This window comes from Staurois parvus, unplaced genomic scaffold, assembly GCF_062004578.1.
Source record: "Staurois parvus isolate SC_StPar_1 unplaced genomic scaffold, SC_StPar_1.0 ptg000670l, whole genome shotgun sequence".
In the NCBI taxonomy this organism is placed as follows: Eukaryota; Metazoa; Chordata; class Amphibia; order Anura; family Ranidae; genus Staurois; species Staurois parvus.
In genome coordinates this window covers 181948-198410 of record NW_028318466.1, presented here as the reverse complement: position 1 = coordinate 198410, position 16463 = coordinate 181948, and the positions used below count along the sequence as shown (strand labels likewise).

At 41.3% G+C, this 16463-nt stretch overlaps 1 protein-coding gene across 1 annotated transcript in view; it reads right to left on the bottom strand.

Annotated features, from left to right (window-relative positions):
• The window catches only part of CPNE4 (copine 4), a 560705-nt gene extending 555938 nt beyond the window's left edge, over positions 1 to 4767 (bottom strand). Inside the window, exon 1 of the mRNA XM_089652053.1 lies at positions 4134 to 4767. The gene's annotated coding sequence lies outside the window, so the exon portion shown is untranslated. The remainder of the gene's footprint in view (positions 1 to 4133) is intronic.
• Positions 4768 to 16463: the final 11696 nt, after the last annotated feature.

Below are 16463 nucleotides of genomic sequence, written 5' to 3'. Positions count from 1 at the left end.
TATGTATTCATGTTCGGTAGGGACCTGAGATTGTAAGCTCCTTGAACACGGGTGAATGTGTGATACACAATGGGGGAAATTTACTAAAACTCAGACAACTTTTACTAAAACTCAGACCACGTTTACTAAAACTCAGACCACTTTTGCTAAAACTCAGACCACTTTTTCTAAAACTCAGACCACTTTTCCACAATTTACTTACTCAGAATCTTGTGCGGCTGTGCATGGTAGCCAATCAGTTTCAGCTTGTTCAATTAAGCTTTGACAATAAAACCTGGAAGCTGATTTTAGAGCTGCACCAGATTTTTGTAAATTGACCCTATAGTGTATATTTAAATACATTACCACGCTTTTGAACACTGGCTGAATAGTACACCTCCTATGTACTGTTTTACTACTTGTAGAGGCCACTTATACAGTTTCAGGATGGTACAATCTATTAAAATACATGTACTGCAATTATTTTCTTTTACCCTTGCATAGCTCACCTATACTGTATTTTCCCATGAACCAAAATTGAACTGTATTCATTTCATGTGCCTAGGGAATTAATATTTCTTTTTAAAGTCCTTGACACATAAATTGGGCATTTTCAAAAGTTTAAAAATCTACTCCTTTACCCCCAGTAAGCCTGATTTAATATTTCATACATTCCGCTCTCATTATATGCATATTCCTTTGCTAGAGATCTAGTAACCATTTCACCAATTTGATACTTGGATAAACAATAATACATAAGATGCAATAAAACCTGTACAGAAATGAATGCCATCTGAGCAAATTAAAAAGACAAATAACCTATATACATACATTCAGTTTAAAAATGGTATTGACTTTTTAATAGTTAGTTTCCACTTCCACCAATAAAGATGTATAAAATAGATATTTACTAAAGTTTATAAACTCAGTTAACCCCTGTTTAAACAGCCAATCAGGTTAAGGGGAAGTTGTTGTTTTTTTTTAATCTACCATAACTGATCAGTGCTTAAATTTTATTTAGTGGTCTGCCAAAGTTTTGATAAGCCATCCACTTATTGTCTAAAACTGACCATGCACTTGCAACTCAATTGCACGATCTACCAGCAGTTACATAGTATGAGAGCCTTGAATATAGTACATACATATGGAAATGATTGTATATGTAGGGCATCTACTACTTGGCTTTAGTAAATGTATTAAATATTGCACAGAGATCAGGTTGTAATGTGTATTGTAGTACCTCTGGATCACATATGCTAGGATTGTAGAATTGAACTTGACAGACATCTTTATGTTTCAGTCTGGAATCACACCGATGTGGTGCGGAATTCGCAGGGGTTTCTGTGCGAATTCCACACCGCATCACAATCACACCCCATTCATGCAAACCGCTGTGGGTGTGTATGTGAAGTTAACAACACCCCGAAATTGGTCCACAAAGCATGGTGCTATGTGCAGAATCGGATTGCACAGGTGTGAATACCCATGTGATCCAATTCTAGTGTGGACCAAAAAAAAGGGTCCTGCACCTTTTTTGGTGTGATTTGAGCCGTACAAAATGAATGGCTCAAATTGCACCGCACAGAATTTGCATGTGCTTTGCAAAGGAATGCGGTGCGGTTCCTGAACGAATCCCATGCGATATGCCGCACCGCACAAGTGTGAACCCATACTAAGGTCATACGAGATTTAAAATAGCTGTGCACCTTTCCAAATAGGTCCTAGCAAGTGTGTCTGTATGTATAAACATAGGATGGGGACCTTAGATTGTAAGATCCTTGATGGCGGGAGGGCTCATATGAATGTACAATATATGTAAACCTCTGCTCAAATTGTTTAAAATAGCTGTGCACCTTTCCAAATAGGTCCTAGCAAGTGTGTCTGCATGTATAAACATAGGATGGGGACCTTAGATTGTAAGATCCTTGAGGGCGGGAGGGCACATATGAATGTACAATATATGTAAACCGCTGCGCAAATTGTTGGCGCCTGTAATAAATAAAGAAATAAAATAATGGATCCGGGTGTAAGAAAATACATTGGAATACGTGAGATATTTATCATGAGACATAAACAGAAAGGCACAAAGTATTTTTAATAACTGTACAATTATTCTGCTGTTTCTCAATGGCAGACACTAGCACTATACATTCACAATCCTTCTGTGTATGGGATAAACGTACAGTCTAGAGCTCACCATACATGTTACTAATCTGATTGTACAATCTCCTTTAGATATACTAACAAGTATGAAGTATAAACGGAAACAAACTGGTAGATTAGGTAGGTCCTCATTTTACATAGTTTTGCTAAATGCAAAGCTGGTTGTACTAAAACTGTACAGTTAGATTGTACAGTGCATGGTGACCCTAAGACAGTCTTTGACAACCAGGAATCCTCCAGAGGTTACAAAGTGTTTTTTGAGCATTGAGCAATTTATTCTGCTCAGATATGTAACCACTGACACCATTGATCTTTTAAGGGGGCATGCTTCCTACTGACCATCATGCTAATGTTCTGTGAGCTATAGATTGCATGTAATTAATATAGATGTAGTAATTAATGGCGGAGATCTAACAGTTATTTCAAGGGTTCCTCCATGTTAAAAAGCTGAATAAAAGTCAATTTATTACTACCGTTCAATTTTTTTGCATGACAACAATATGTAAAAAAAACGTACTGCATGTGGCTAGTATAAAACATTTAAGAGTGGATTTACTAAAACTCAAGAGTTCATAATCTGGTGTAGCTGTGCATGGTAGCCAATCAGCTTCTAACTTCAGCTTGTTCATTTAAGCTTGGACAAAAAAAACTGGAAGCTGATTGGTTACTATGAACAGCTGCGCCAGATTTTACACTCTCCAGTTTTAGTAAATCAACCCCAAAGTTCGCTGGCAATAGACTGGCGGGGATTTATTAAAAATGAAGAGTGCAAAATCTAGTGCAGCTCTGCATAGAAACCAATCAGCTTCCAGGTTTTATTGTTAAGGCTTAATTGAACAAGCTGAAGCTAGAAGCTGATTGGCTACCATGCACAGCTGCACCAGATTTTGCACTCTATGGTTTTAGTAAATCAACCCCATAAAGGGAATTAATCAAATTAATGGATTTAAAGGCAAAACTGGCCATTCTTGTCTACTTTTTGAGTTTCTGAAACTTCCTTTAATGTGGCAGTTATTCCGAAGGGAAGCCCTCGCTCTAGCAACATAGTGATTGGCAGTAAACTCCAACTTATTGCTGGCACAGATGTCGCATGCCTGTACTATGTGCCACTGACGTGATGCACTCAAGGCGTCTATGCACATTATATATTAATCTGTTTCAGCTGTTTACTGTTGATGGTGGCTTTATTGCGAATTAGGTTAATTCCAGTTTAGACGCCTTCATTTTTTTTACTTCTAACCCTTCTTCTGTGCAAAAAAAAAAAATGTAACATCATTTTTACATCAGCTGACTCTTTATAAAATCAGATTATGGTATTGGGTTGTCTATACGGATAAACAATATAAGTTTTACTCATGCATAGGGATTCCCATGCTAAAAACTGTAATAAGGAATATTTAAATTCAAATCTATAACATTTGAATGTTCATAAAGGTGTGAAAGGTCACTTTTGTAGTGGAAATGAGATTTCCCAATGGGTAGCCACTAATCTTGCACCTTGTAATAGCTTCAGAAAATATTTGAATACTGACAGGTAGCCGTTAATCTTTTGTGACAGGTCCCCTCTGATATATACAGAATGTCAGCTGTCATTCAGTGTCCACTTTTAATTAATAAAAAGAACGCCTAGACCAGCTGTAGGCTGTGGAAGAGTAATATAACCAAGAATGATTTTTTTTTAATATACATCCTGATCAACATAGACACATATTTCTATAAAGTTCCAATAGGCAGAGCAGAAAGTGCAGTTAAAGTGAGATTTGGTACTGATGGTGGAAAGGTTACACTACTGATCCAATTACACAGCATTGCCTAGGATGCAATCAGTTATCCTATATGTCCTTACAGAACAGGGGTCAGGTGGGGAGATACAATTTCCATAAAGTTAAAGAGAAATCACAACATTTGTATCCATTACCTGTCAAATGGAAATATTTACTAGAATAAAACAAAAACCCCATCTAGGTATCTGAATGATTGCAATCACTTACCTTAATGCAGAAGATCACTGTAGGTTTGACCAATCCAGGTGCTTTATAAAAAGTTCCTTTCCGTTAGATCTCTTGCAGTCCCTTTGCCTGTAGTTACATAAGGAAGATGATTTTGTAAGCTGATGAGTTTGAGGGTACCTCTGAAAATCCCAGCTCCATCCTCAGTGCTCAAGGAAGTTGAAGGTTGCCTGGGGATAGGATGTTGTGCCAAGATCTGATCACTTGGAGGGAGGACTAGTCAGCCGAGGGGAAAAAGGAGATGTGGAGTGGTGAAAGTGGGATGGAAGGAGTGAGAGGTCTGTGAGTAGGAGACTGCACACACAATGAGAATAATCCACCTTCTCTGGCTCATCACAGCCTCATGCTACAACATCCAGCTACTGTCCAGATCGCTGAGCCCCGGCGCCCTCTAGTGGCTGCTTTTCATCATCACGACTCACGGAGTTCCCAAGGGTTCTTAGTGAAAGTTCACATACAGAAAGCTGACTTTACCTTCCAAAACTGCCGCTGCATCTCAAGAAAAATCTGAAAATATTGGCCGTGTTAGATGCAGCCAAAATGTGTCTTTTTTTCTTTCTTTTTCTTTCTTTCTTTCTTTCTTTCTTTCTTTATTTCTCTTTCTTTAAATCAATCTCTCTCTCTCTCTCGCTCTCTCTCTCGCTCTCTCTCTCTCTCTCTCTCTCCCCCCTCCTTCTTCCTTCCTTCCTGCCTTTCTTCTCTCTCTCTCTCTCTCTCTCTCTCTCTCTCTCTCTCTCTCCTTCCTTCCTTCTCTCTCTCCTTCTTCCTTCCGTCTCTCTCTTTCTCTCTCTCTCTCTCTCTCTCTCTCTCTCTCTCTCTCTCTCTCTCTCTCTCTCCTTCTTCCTTTCTTCCTTGCTTTCCCCCCCCTCTCTCTCTCTCTCTCTCTCTCTCTCCTTATTTTCTTTCTCTCTTTATGCCCCCCCTCTCTCTCTCTTTCTTTCTTTCTTTCTTTCTTTCTCTTTCTTTCTTTAAATCTCTCTCTTTCTCTACCTATCTCTCTCTCCCTCCCTCCCTCCCTCCCTCCCTCCTTCCTCCCTCCGTCCTTCCTTCCCCCCTCTCTCTCTCTCATTTTCTTTCTCTCTTTCTTCCTTCCTTCTTTCTTGTCCTCTTTCTTTCCCTCTCTCTTTCCCACCTTCCTTCTTTCCCTCCTTCCTTCCTTCCCTCTTTCTTTCTTTCTTTCTTTCTTTCTTTCTTTCTCTTTCTTTCTTTAAATCTCTCTCTATCTTTCTCTCTTTCCCCCTCCCTCACTCCTTCCTCCCTCCCTTCCTTCCTTCCTTCCTTCCTTCCTTCCTTCCTTTCTCTCTCTCTCCCTCTCCCCCCCCCTCTCTCTCTCTCCTTATTTTCTTTCTCTCTCTCTTTCTTCCTTCCTTCTTTCTTTTCCTATTTCTTTCCCTCTCTCTTTCCCTCCTTCCTTCTTTCCCTCCCTCCTTCTTTCTTTCTTTCTTTCTTTCTTTCTTTCTTTCTTTCTTTCTTTCTTTCTTTCTTTCTTTCTTTCTTTCTTTCTTTCTTTCTCTCTCTCTCCCTCTCTCTCCCCCCCCTCTCTCTCTTTCTCTTTATCATGTTTTCTTGTTAGTTTAAGTAGAACTTATTTATTACAAAAAATTATATAGCACCAACAATTTATGCAGCACTTAATACACTGTACCTTTTTTCATCAGTTCCTGCCCTCAAAGAGCTTGCAATCTAAGTTCCCTATCTGACACACACATAATAGGGACAATTTAAACAAGATACAATCAAAGCAGTATTAAATCCAAAACCAAAAATGTAATTTATTGCAGGTTACCAATCATTATATGTGGTGGCTGTGTTAGTTTTCTCTTTTAGCCTTCATGTACACGAGCCTACCCCGAGTTTTTTTCCGTGTTTTGCGCTTTCCCATGGTCGCCGGTCAAAATGTTCCTATCCTGAACCCGATTCTTCTGCGTCAGGAGAGGGAGGTTTAACCTCACTTAAACACGGCAGCTCCTAAACTCTGGTAAAAGCCTATGTGTATATGGACACATAGGCTTTTATGGAGTTGTGTTTATGAGTTTTGTCAATAAAATGTCAAAAGCTCCTAAACTCAAATTTTGGAGCTGCTCGTGTACATGAAGCCTTATGCTTTTTTCCCTCTATTTTCATCTTGTGATCTGGTTAGTAACACACCTCCTGTGTTAGAGTGCCCCCACTCAGGACAGAGGACCAGCTGAGACACCTGGACAGCAGCATTGTCAGTCTGAGGGAAGAGGAATGTTAAAGTGGTTGTAAAGACTCAAGGATTCTGAAAATCTTCTGTGTGCAGCAGTCCACCCAGCCCCCCCCCCTCCCCATACTTACCTGAGCCCCATCGCAAGCCAGCGATGTGCACGGGAGCTTCAGCTCTCTGGGGACTCTTCCTCTGCATTGGCTGAGACAGCATAGGGAGCCACTGGCTGTCAGTCACAGCCAGTGAGCCAATGAGGAGCTGGGGAGGAGGGGCTGAGCCACTGCTCTATGTGTGAATGGATGCGCAGATCAGCGGCTTTGGAGTAAGCCAGACTGGGTGCCCCCATAGCAAGCTGCTTGCTCTGGGGGCACCTCGGCAGGGGTCCTGAGAAGAGGAGGATCGGGCTTCTCTGTGCAAAACCGTATGCACAAAGCAGGTAAGTATGACATGTCATACTTACCTGCTCTGTGCAGTGGTTTTTCTCAGAGAAGCCCAAATCCTCCTCTTTTCAGGAGCCCCGCTGGCACTCCTGGCCCTTCCCTCCTGCCAAGTGCCCCCAGAACAAGCAGCTTGCCACTGTTCTGTGTGTCCATTCACTCATGGAGCGTGGCTTGGCCCCATCTCCACTCCCTGTTCATTGGCTCACTGGCTGTGATTGACAGTAGCGGGAGCCAATGAGGAGGAAGAGTCCCTGGAGATCCTCTGCTCTCATGCACATCACTGAATCGAAATGGAGCTCAGGTAAGTATTGGGGGGGCTGGGGGGGCTGTTGCACACAGAAGGTATTTTACCTTCATGCATAGAATGCATGAAGGTAAAAAAAACACTTTACAAGTACTAGTAGATTCAAATACACTATAACTTGAAGCCAACTTCCAGCTAACACTTTATAAGCAGTTGCAGTAAACAATTTCTTTCCTTTTGGGATAAAGGTTTTACATAATTAAATAAAATCTGATCATTGTAAGCACCCCTGTCAAGGGTAAGTAGCTTCTCTTGACCCTCTCACTGCTACATCTTCAGGACACTGTGTTCTGTTGAAAAACAACACACTTACTGGCTGGGTCACCAGGTAAAGAAAAAATATAAGAAAGCCTAAAAAAGAAAAATAACGCAGCCGCTACATCTAAAATTGGTAAGCTGCAATATATTAAGTGTTTGCTTTTGGGTTTCATAACACTTTAAAGTGGAATTAATTTATCACAGATATTAATATAATGCTGACGATTTACGCAGCACTTTACAAGCTGTACATTAGTCCCTGCCTTGAAGGAGCTTACAATGTAATCTCTCTTATACATACTAGGGCCAGTTTAGACAGGAGCCAATTAATCTGCCAGCCAGTGTTGCCAATGTACCAGATTGAAATTCACTGACACCACACCCAAATTTTACTGGCACAGCCAAGTTTTTACTGGCATTTCAAAGTAAAATAAGTAAAATAAAATCACAGTTTCAAGTGCAAATTTTAGTATTTAGGCTACAAGCAAGTACAATAAGGTAGATATTTGGGCAAAAAACATATTTCTTATTTTATTTCGATATAGTAAGTATCTCAAGAACAGGACTCAAGAGGGCAAGAAATAAACATGGGCAGGCACACACACACATGAAATTAACTCTTACAGTGACACTAACAGCAGTGTGCAGCACCAAGTTTTCTCCTGAGTCACAGTGACAGTCTCTCTCCAGACCGGGTGGTCCCTTCAATCCAAACAGCACTGACAGTTCTACTCTCGGCTTGCCTTGCTCCCGAAGCAAGGCTCCGACCACTTCGTCCGGCTCCCTTGCACCATGATATTGCATAACATGCTCTGACACCGCCTCCACCAGACCCACCAGCGGCACCCGAACATATTGTAGCAGGCACTTGGATGGCCTCAACCGACTCCGAACCAGAACTGTGCCGAGCATCACAGCCATATTTTTAACTGGCAACCTTTTCCTTCATGGGCATTTACTGGCAGGAGAAAAGTGCCCAATTTTTACTGGCTGCCAGTAAAAATACTGATGGTTGCCAACACTGCTGCAAGCAAGTCTTTAGAGAATGGGAAGAAACTGATGTAGCACTACCCCCTTAGGAGTCACTGAGTTTTGAGTCCCCCTAAAGCTCTGCACAGCCAAGAAACATGCATTTTCTTCCACACATTGCATTCAGAGTCAGTAATAGTGGACAAAGTCAGTGGTCAGTGGACAAAGTAATCTCTCTTTAAGAGCCTTCCAGCTCTCTGATGTACCTCCTCAGAGCCCAGATGAATCCTCCTCTTAACACAGCTGTACTGAGGGTATTCCCTGGGCAGGGAGGCCCAGAAACTGCCAGTTTAGCACAGCAGCCCTGGATGAGAAGCCCTCTCCCCTTATGTGGCCCAGGGAGAATAAGAATACTCACACTGTCCTTCCTGATAGCTGAAGGGGTTGGTGGCTGCCTTCAGGCCTTTTGCTGGGTTGGCTCCTTCCCTGCTGTTTAGGATATCCTCCCTTGCAGATGGTTGTACAGTGGACACCCTCTTCTCCAGCCCCTGCCTGTAGGTAGGCCCCTTCCCTGGGCCCCCTCTCATACTCCACACTCCAGCTTCGCACTCCATCTTCAACCCGACACTGTTCCTGCCACTCCCAGGCTCTGTGATTCTTAAGGGTTGCCTTGGTCACCATACCCAGCCTCCTGCCAGGGGATTGGCCAAGGTCCCTTAAACATACAAATCCAAGCCTTCTCCCCTCCTGCATCCCTCCTCCAGTTAGCTCTCTGGTTTCTGGAGAGGTAGGAGGGCTCCAGAAGCTCTGACCTTAGAGCCTCCCTAGACTGTCCTGAGGTAACCTGTCTACCTCACTCCCAGGCTGACTCATCCCAGGCTGCTACCTACTCAGCCTCTGCTTAAAAAAGAAATCAACAAAACCTATCTAGCTTAAGCATTAAGTACCCGCAGGAAACCCTTGCTAGCATACCTCCCAACTTTCTGAAATCATAAAGTGGGACAACATTTAGGATGCAATAAGTAGGCAAAGGACATGTTCCCTCCATGGCCCTGGTTATATGGACCAAAGAGATCTAATATGCCGAAAGTGATTGGTTAAACCACACAAGTGCATTTTGACCTCTGTTTTTCCTTCATATGAGCTTTTCAAACTAGTAAATGCAGTAATATACAGTGGATATAAAAAGTCTACACACCCCTGTTAAAATGTCAGGTTTCTGTGATGAAACAAATGAAATAAAGATAAATCTTTTCAGAACTTTATCCACCTTTAATGTGACCTATAAACTGTGCAACTTGAAAAATAAACTGAAATCTTTTAGGGGGGAAAATAAACATAAAAATCTAAAATAATGTGGTTGCATAAGTGTGCACACCCTCTTATAACTGGGGATGCAGCTGTGTTCAGAATTAAGCAACCACATTCAAAATCATGTTGAATAGGAGTCAGTACACACCTGCCATCATTTAAAGTGCCTCTGATTAACCCCAAATAGAGTTCAGCTGTTCTAGTAGGTCTTTCCTGACGTTTTCTTAGTCACATCCTACAGAAAAAAACATGGATTACAGAGACCTTCCAAAGCATCTGAGGGATATCATTGTTAAAAGGTATCAGTCAGGGGAAGGATATAAAAGAATTTCCAAGGCATTAGATATACCATAGAACACAGTGAAGACAGTCATCATCAAGTGGCAAAAATATGGCGCAATAGTAAACATTACCAAGAACTAGACGTCCCTCCAAAATTGATGAAAAGACGAGAAGAAAGGAAGAAGAAGGAATATCTGGCAAGAACTGGCTGTGTGGTACATGTGACAACAATCTCCTGTATTCTTCATATGTCTTGGGTATGGGGTAGAGTAGCAAGACGGAAGCCTTCTCTTATGAAGAAAAACATCCAAGCTCGGCTAAGTTTTGCAAAAACATATCTGAAGTCTCCCCAAAGCATGTGGGAAAATGTGTTATGGTCTGATGAAACCTAGGTGGAACTTTTTGGCCATAATTCCAAAAGATGTTTGGTGCAAAAACAACACTGCGTATCACCAAAAGAACACCATACCCACAGTGAAGCATGGTGGTGGCAGCATCATGCTTTGGGGCTGTGTTTCTTCACCTGGAACTGGGGCCTTAGTCAAGGTAGAGGGAATTATGAACAGTTCCAAATATCAGTCAATATTGGCACAAAACCTTCAGGCTTCTGCTAGAAAGCTAAACATGAAGAGAAACATCTTTCAGCATGACAATGACCCAAAGCATACATCCAAATCAACAAAGAAATGGCTTCACCAGTAGAAGATTAAAGTTTTGGAATGGCCCAGCCAGAGCCCACATCTGAATTCAATTGAAAATCTGTGGAGTGATCTGAAGAGGACTGTGCACAGGAGATGTCCTCACAATCTGACAGATTTGGAGTGTTTTTGCAAGGAAGAGTGGGCAAATCTTGCCAAGTCAAGATGTGCCATGCTAATAGACTCATACCCAAAAATACTGAGTGCTGTAATAAAATCGAAAGGTGCTTAAACAAAGTATTAGTTTAAGGGTGTGCACACTTATGCAACCATATTATTTTGGATTGTGCGCACTTCCTGGGAGTGTGCGGCACCGCGATCCGGTGCTCGCTGTGTCCTCCGATCACTGTACGGGACCTCTGTGTGAGGTCCTGATCATGTGATCTCTGATTGACCAATCAGTGATCACATGAATAGGCGTATGCAAGATGTCACTTCCTGACATCATTGCTTACTACATGTGAAATCTGTGAATGATCACAGAGATCACATGGTACAAGGCTATTCACAACAGCCTTGTACCATGTGACAAGCTGTGACCAATCACAGCTCACACAGTATTTCTCAATGGCTGCAAGAATGCAGCCATAGAGGAGAAATGATTGCTTTTACAGCCTTTATGTGTGTAAAAGCAATCAATGTAAAAAAAAAAAAACTTCATCACCCTCCACAAGTAGTACAGTGTCACTATGGTGACACTGTACTGCTAGGGTGACAGTATGTTAAAAAAAACATAAATAATAATATAAAAAAAATAAAAATGTAAAAGAAAATGTTTAAAAAATTATAATTTTTGGTTATAACCTAATTTGGGTTATTTTTTTTTACTAAAAAGATAACTGAATACATTTTGGCTAAGATTTATGAAGAAAGATTATTTATTTGCAAACTTTTATAATAAAAACACTTTTTTTCAAAATTTTCGGACTTTTTCATTTATATAGCAAAAAATAATAAAAATCACAGTGGTGAATAAATACCAGCAAAATAAAGTTTTATCTGTCTCAAAAAAAAGCTAAAAAATTTATATGGGTACAGTGTTGCAGTGACTGCGCAATTATCATTCAAAGTGTGACAGCGCTGAAAGCTGAAAATTGGCCTGGACAGGAGGGGGGTAAAAGGTGTCTGGACATCAAGTGGTTAAAGAAGGAAAAAGTCCTGTAATTATTGATCTTTCTCTAATTTTTTTACATCACAGAAATCTGACATTTTAACAGGGGTGTGTAGACCTTTTATATCCACTGCAGAGGTTGTATAAAACATTTTGAGAAGCATAACACTTCTGGTAGTAAAATAGTACATTTTGTGTAGAGATGTACACATCAGACTTAAAGAAATACATCTGAGGCTGTACAACAGACAGAGGAATTTGATTTCAAAAGAGGAACAGTCCTTCCAAATGAGGGGCATTTGGGAGCTATACCCACCAAAAACAAGTAAACTCCATGCAGATAGTGTCCTGATGCGTATTCAAATTAGAAACCCCAGGGCCACAAGACAGGTATTAACCACTAAAGACTCTTTCACACCTGATGCAATGGGGCTACACTAGCAGCTATTTCCAGTGAAGACTCAACACATTGACAAGGCAAAATGCCTCATTTCCTATGATGTCCATTCACATCATAGCAATGCAAAAAAACAAATCGCAGTGATAAGAAATGTATTGAAATGTCGCTTGTGACAAATCGTTAAAAAAAATTCCGCTAAAAAAAAGTACGATATGCAGGGATCATTAAGATTTAAATAAACAGTATAAACCCTGGTGAATTATATTAACCACTTGCCCTCCAGAGGATTTACCCCCCTTAATGACCAGGCCTCTTTTTGCTACTCGGCACTGCACCAATTCAACTGATAATTGGGCGGTCATGCAATGCTGCACCCAAACGAAATTTGCGTCCTTTTTTTCACACAAATAGAGCTTTCTTTCGGTGGTATTTGATCACCTGTGCGCTTTTTATTTTTCATGCTATAAACAAAAAAAGCCAAACATTTTGAAGAAAAACAAGTACAGCTATAACAAATATATAGTAAACTCAAAGTTGGTTATAAATTTAGGCCAAAATGTATTCTGCTCCATGTTTTTGGTAAAAAAAATCCCAATGACTGTATATTGATTGCTTTGTGTGGAAGTTATAGCGTCTACAAACTATGGTATAAATACTGCAATTTACGCCATTTTTCTGCTATACAGCGCTGCGCTAGTTTAACGGACAATTGTGCGGTCATGCAATACGGTACATTAAATTTACATCCTTTTTTTCCCCACAAATTGAGCTTTCTTTTGGTGGTATTTGATTGCCTGTGCGGTTTTTATTTTTTGCGCTATAAAAAAAAGGCTGACAATTTTGAGGAAAAAAAACTATATTTTGGACTTTTTGCTATAAAACATGTCCAGTAAAAAAAAAAATGCAAAAATCAAATTTAGTCATAAATGTCTGCCAAAATGCATTCTGCCACATGTCTTTGCTAAAAAAAAAACCAATACGTGTAAATTAATTGGTTTACGTGAAAGCTATAGCGTTTACAAACGGCGGGAAAGATACTGGGATTTTTAGGTTTTTTTCTATACTAATAATGGCGGCGATCAGCGACTTATGGCGGTGATCAGTGACTTATGGCAGCGACCAGCGACTTATGGCGGGACTGCGGGACTGCGGCGGACATTCTGACATTGGGGGGTACTGACTTGAGGTCACTGACATTCCCAAAAACACTAATACAGTGATCAGTGCAAAAAAAAAACACTGACACTGTACTAATGGCACTGGGGAGGAAGGGGTTAACTTTATTTTGCAGGGAAGGGTTATCTGAGTGAGGAGAGTGTTTTACTAGGGGGCGGGGTTGTGTGCTGGACAGGACAAGGCTGATCGAGAGAGAGAAACTCTTCTTTCTCGATCAGCTCATCCTCGAGCTGTCAGGGAAGTGACAGACAGCACAGCTACTGCAGCTGTGCTGTCTGTCACTGTTTGCCGCCGATTGCCAGGAAATAGCCGGTAAAGACCGGCTGTGACCCGGCGACTGACATCCGCGGTGGTGATCGGTGGGACAGATAGGGCGGTGGCGCGCCTTGCGGGCGCCCCCTATCTGTTTACAAAACCCGCGTTTTAAAACGTAGTTTTGCCTGCCAGTGCAGCCCTGCCGCCGTATTTCTACAGTGGCAGGGCGGCAAGTGGTTAATAGCAGATCAATATATTCCCAAGTCTACATCATCACGCCTTGAGGATGTAGTCCTGGGAAATAATTATTTGAATAGGAGCGCTATTATTGTGGTTATATATTTATTTTCACAAATTTGATATATGCAGGGATCAGGGGCAGACTGACAACTCATGGGGCCCCGGGCAATAGGGGATCATGGGGCCCCTATGTCCTTGCCCAAACTCAAAAAAGCCTATGATAAAGGTACCAGGGGCATCTCATGGGGCCTTCTACTGTCCCCGGGCCCTCAGGCGGTGCCCGAGTTTCCAAATGGTCATTCCGCCCCTGGCAGGGATCATTGTTTTGGCACTGAGCACACCAGTGACAGTACAATCAGTGCAGCTCACTGATGTGAATGAGCCCTAAGTCACTTTGTAAAGTATTATCTCCTTTAGATTCACTAAAAACTATGCAGTATGTATTGCGTACCTAAACTAACCAATTATTTTTTATCCAGTCAAGAAGCTCTTACCCTACATCACTCTTGAAAAATCTAAAGGCGATTATACATTCAGTTTGTAACATATGTGACCATCTTAACTCACATAATCCCTTGAGGCAGAATACATTTACAATAATCCAGTGATATTTATGGATTTAACAGAGATATTTTGCAAAAAAAAAAGAAACATATTGGTGCTTGATACATAAAAAAAGAATATTGTATAATACTTGCTTCTGAATGTACATTGTGCATGTGAAAAGTGACACATTATTTGTAATCTGAAGAATAGAGCGGCTAGATGTGCAACTGCTCCCTGATAAGGCAGATAAATTTGTTGATTCTGTTCAGTCTAAAGGTGGCCATAGATGATGTGATTTTCTTTCCTGCAACAACAGTCAATGTTGATGGGGGAATCCCTCCCATGGAGCTATTGTGTTCTCCTGGCTGGGTGTGGGGGGATTTGTCCCTGCCAGGAGAACATAGTGATTATTGCTGGCAATAATGGCTTGTAAAATCCCGATTTACTGGTTGTTCCCAGGTCATACAACAATCGACGTGGGTAAAATCAGCTTGCCCATAAATGATTCGAATCTTGGTTGGGCCCTGCTGGACCGACCGAGATTCAAACCAGTTATTGCCAGCTGTAGGCTAGCCTTGCACATACAGATTCCTACTGTTCATCCTGTGGGCTGAACAAGAGAAATCCAGTAGATTCCTCATTCGATGCTCAACAGCCTGCATGGAGGAATCCATCCTGCCAGCTACTGTATTTTGACTGCTGACAATCTCCTTCAGCAAATTCAATTGACAAATTTACTTTTTGTTGTTCCGAGTGATGCTGATAGGACCAGCAGAAATCAGCCAAAATGACAGCCATTCATGTCATCCATAAAGTGGTTGTAAGCCTCAGACATAAAATATGAGTAAAACTTATTGTTCTATAGTGTGTTCATGTCTCAATCCAGAGCACTAAGTGTCATTTCTGTCTTGTTCTTGTCTTGTTCCTCTGCTATCAACATGAATCACTTCTGACAAGTTTTCCTGACACCAAGAGAAAAATGGTGACAGGGGAGGGACCTCCAGCAAATTGACATCATCAGCTCTATTCCTGTGTACTGTGTGAAGAGGGGTGTGTCCCTTACTTCCAATCAGCTCTCAGAGCTCTCCTCGCTGATGTAACTTCAGCTATCTGCCCCCTGCTTTTAAGAATTGAGAGATCCTGTATACATTCTGTACTTTGAATGGATGTAGGGGATAGGTGGCTAGAGATAAACAAGTACAACTTATATAGGAGGATTTGTTTCATCTATATGTATCACCAGAGGCCATTCATTCCACTGGGTATATGTAAGGGTCTACAACCACATTATTGCTATAATACTATTGGTATTGCCACTGATTGTGGGTATTTTGTATAATTATTTGTGGCTTTAAAGTAGAGAGCTGCATACGGCTCTAGACCAGCCTTTCTGAACCTTTTAGTCCCAGAGGAACCATTGAAACTTTTTTCAGGACTTAAGGAACCACCGCTTAAACCAATTTATCAGGAAGGGGGGGGGGAGTAAAAAAAATACCCCTTATGTTGGTAGCTAGTGGGAAGAAAGCACCCTTTACAGACAGCTAAAAAAAGGTATCCTGCACCTGGTTTTTGCAAGCGGCAGGGGCCCTGGAACTATGGAGACACCATAAAATTAGAGGTCAGTCAGACATACATCAAAACCTCTAGTAATATCAGGAGGAACCCCGGGGTTCCATGGGACCTTGGTTGAGAATGGTTGCCCTAGATTCTATGCAGCTCTAACAGAGATTCAAAGTGGAACCCAAGTTGAAGTCATGTTAAAAGCAATTATAAACCCTCACTTTGTAAAACAACCCATTCAGTTTAAAACAGAAATTAAAGGCAACACATTTGTGTATAGATCTAAAAAACAATATACATACTCTTTTCCCCCTTTTTATATGTGATCACATTCCATCTGTTCTCAACTGCATAGAGAGTGGAGAAACAGCAGCACACGGATCTTCCCAGTGAATGGTTGGGGAGGGGGGGAGATGTATCAGGACAAATTTGATCATTGGAGAAGAGCAGGCTGGGTAACCCAGTAAAGCTAGAGAACTGACCTCTGTGTCCTGCTTAGTGTGGTGAGTAGTTTTTAATAGGAAAGCAGCATAGAGAGCGGAGAAACAGCAGTACACTGATCTTCCCAGTGAAT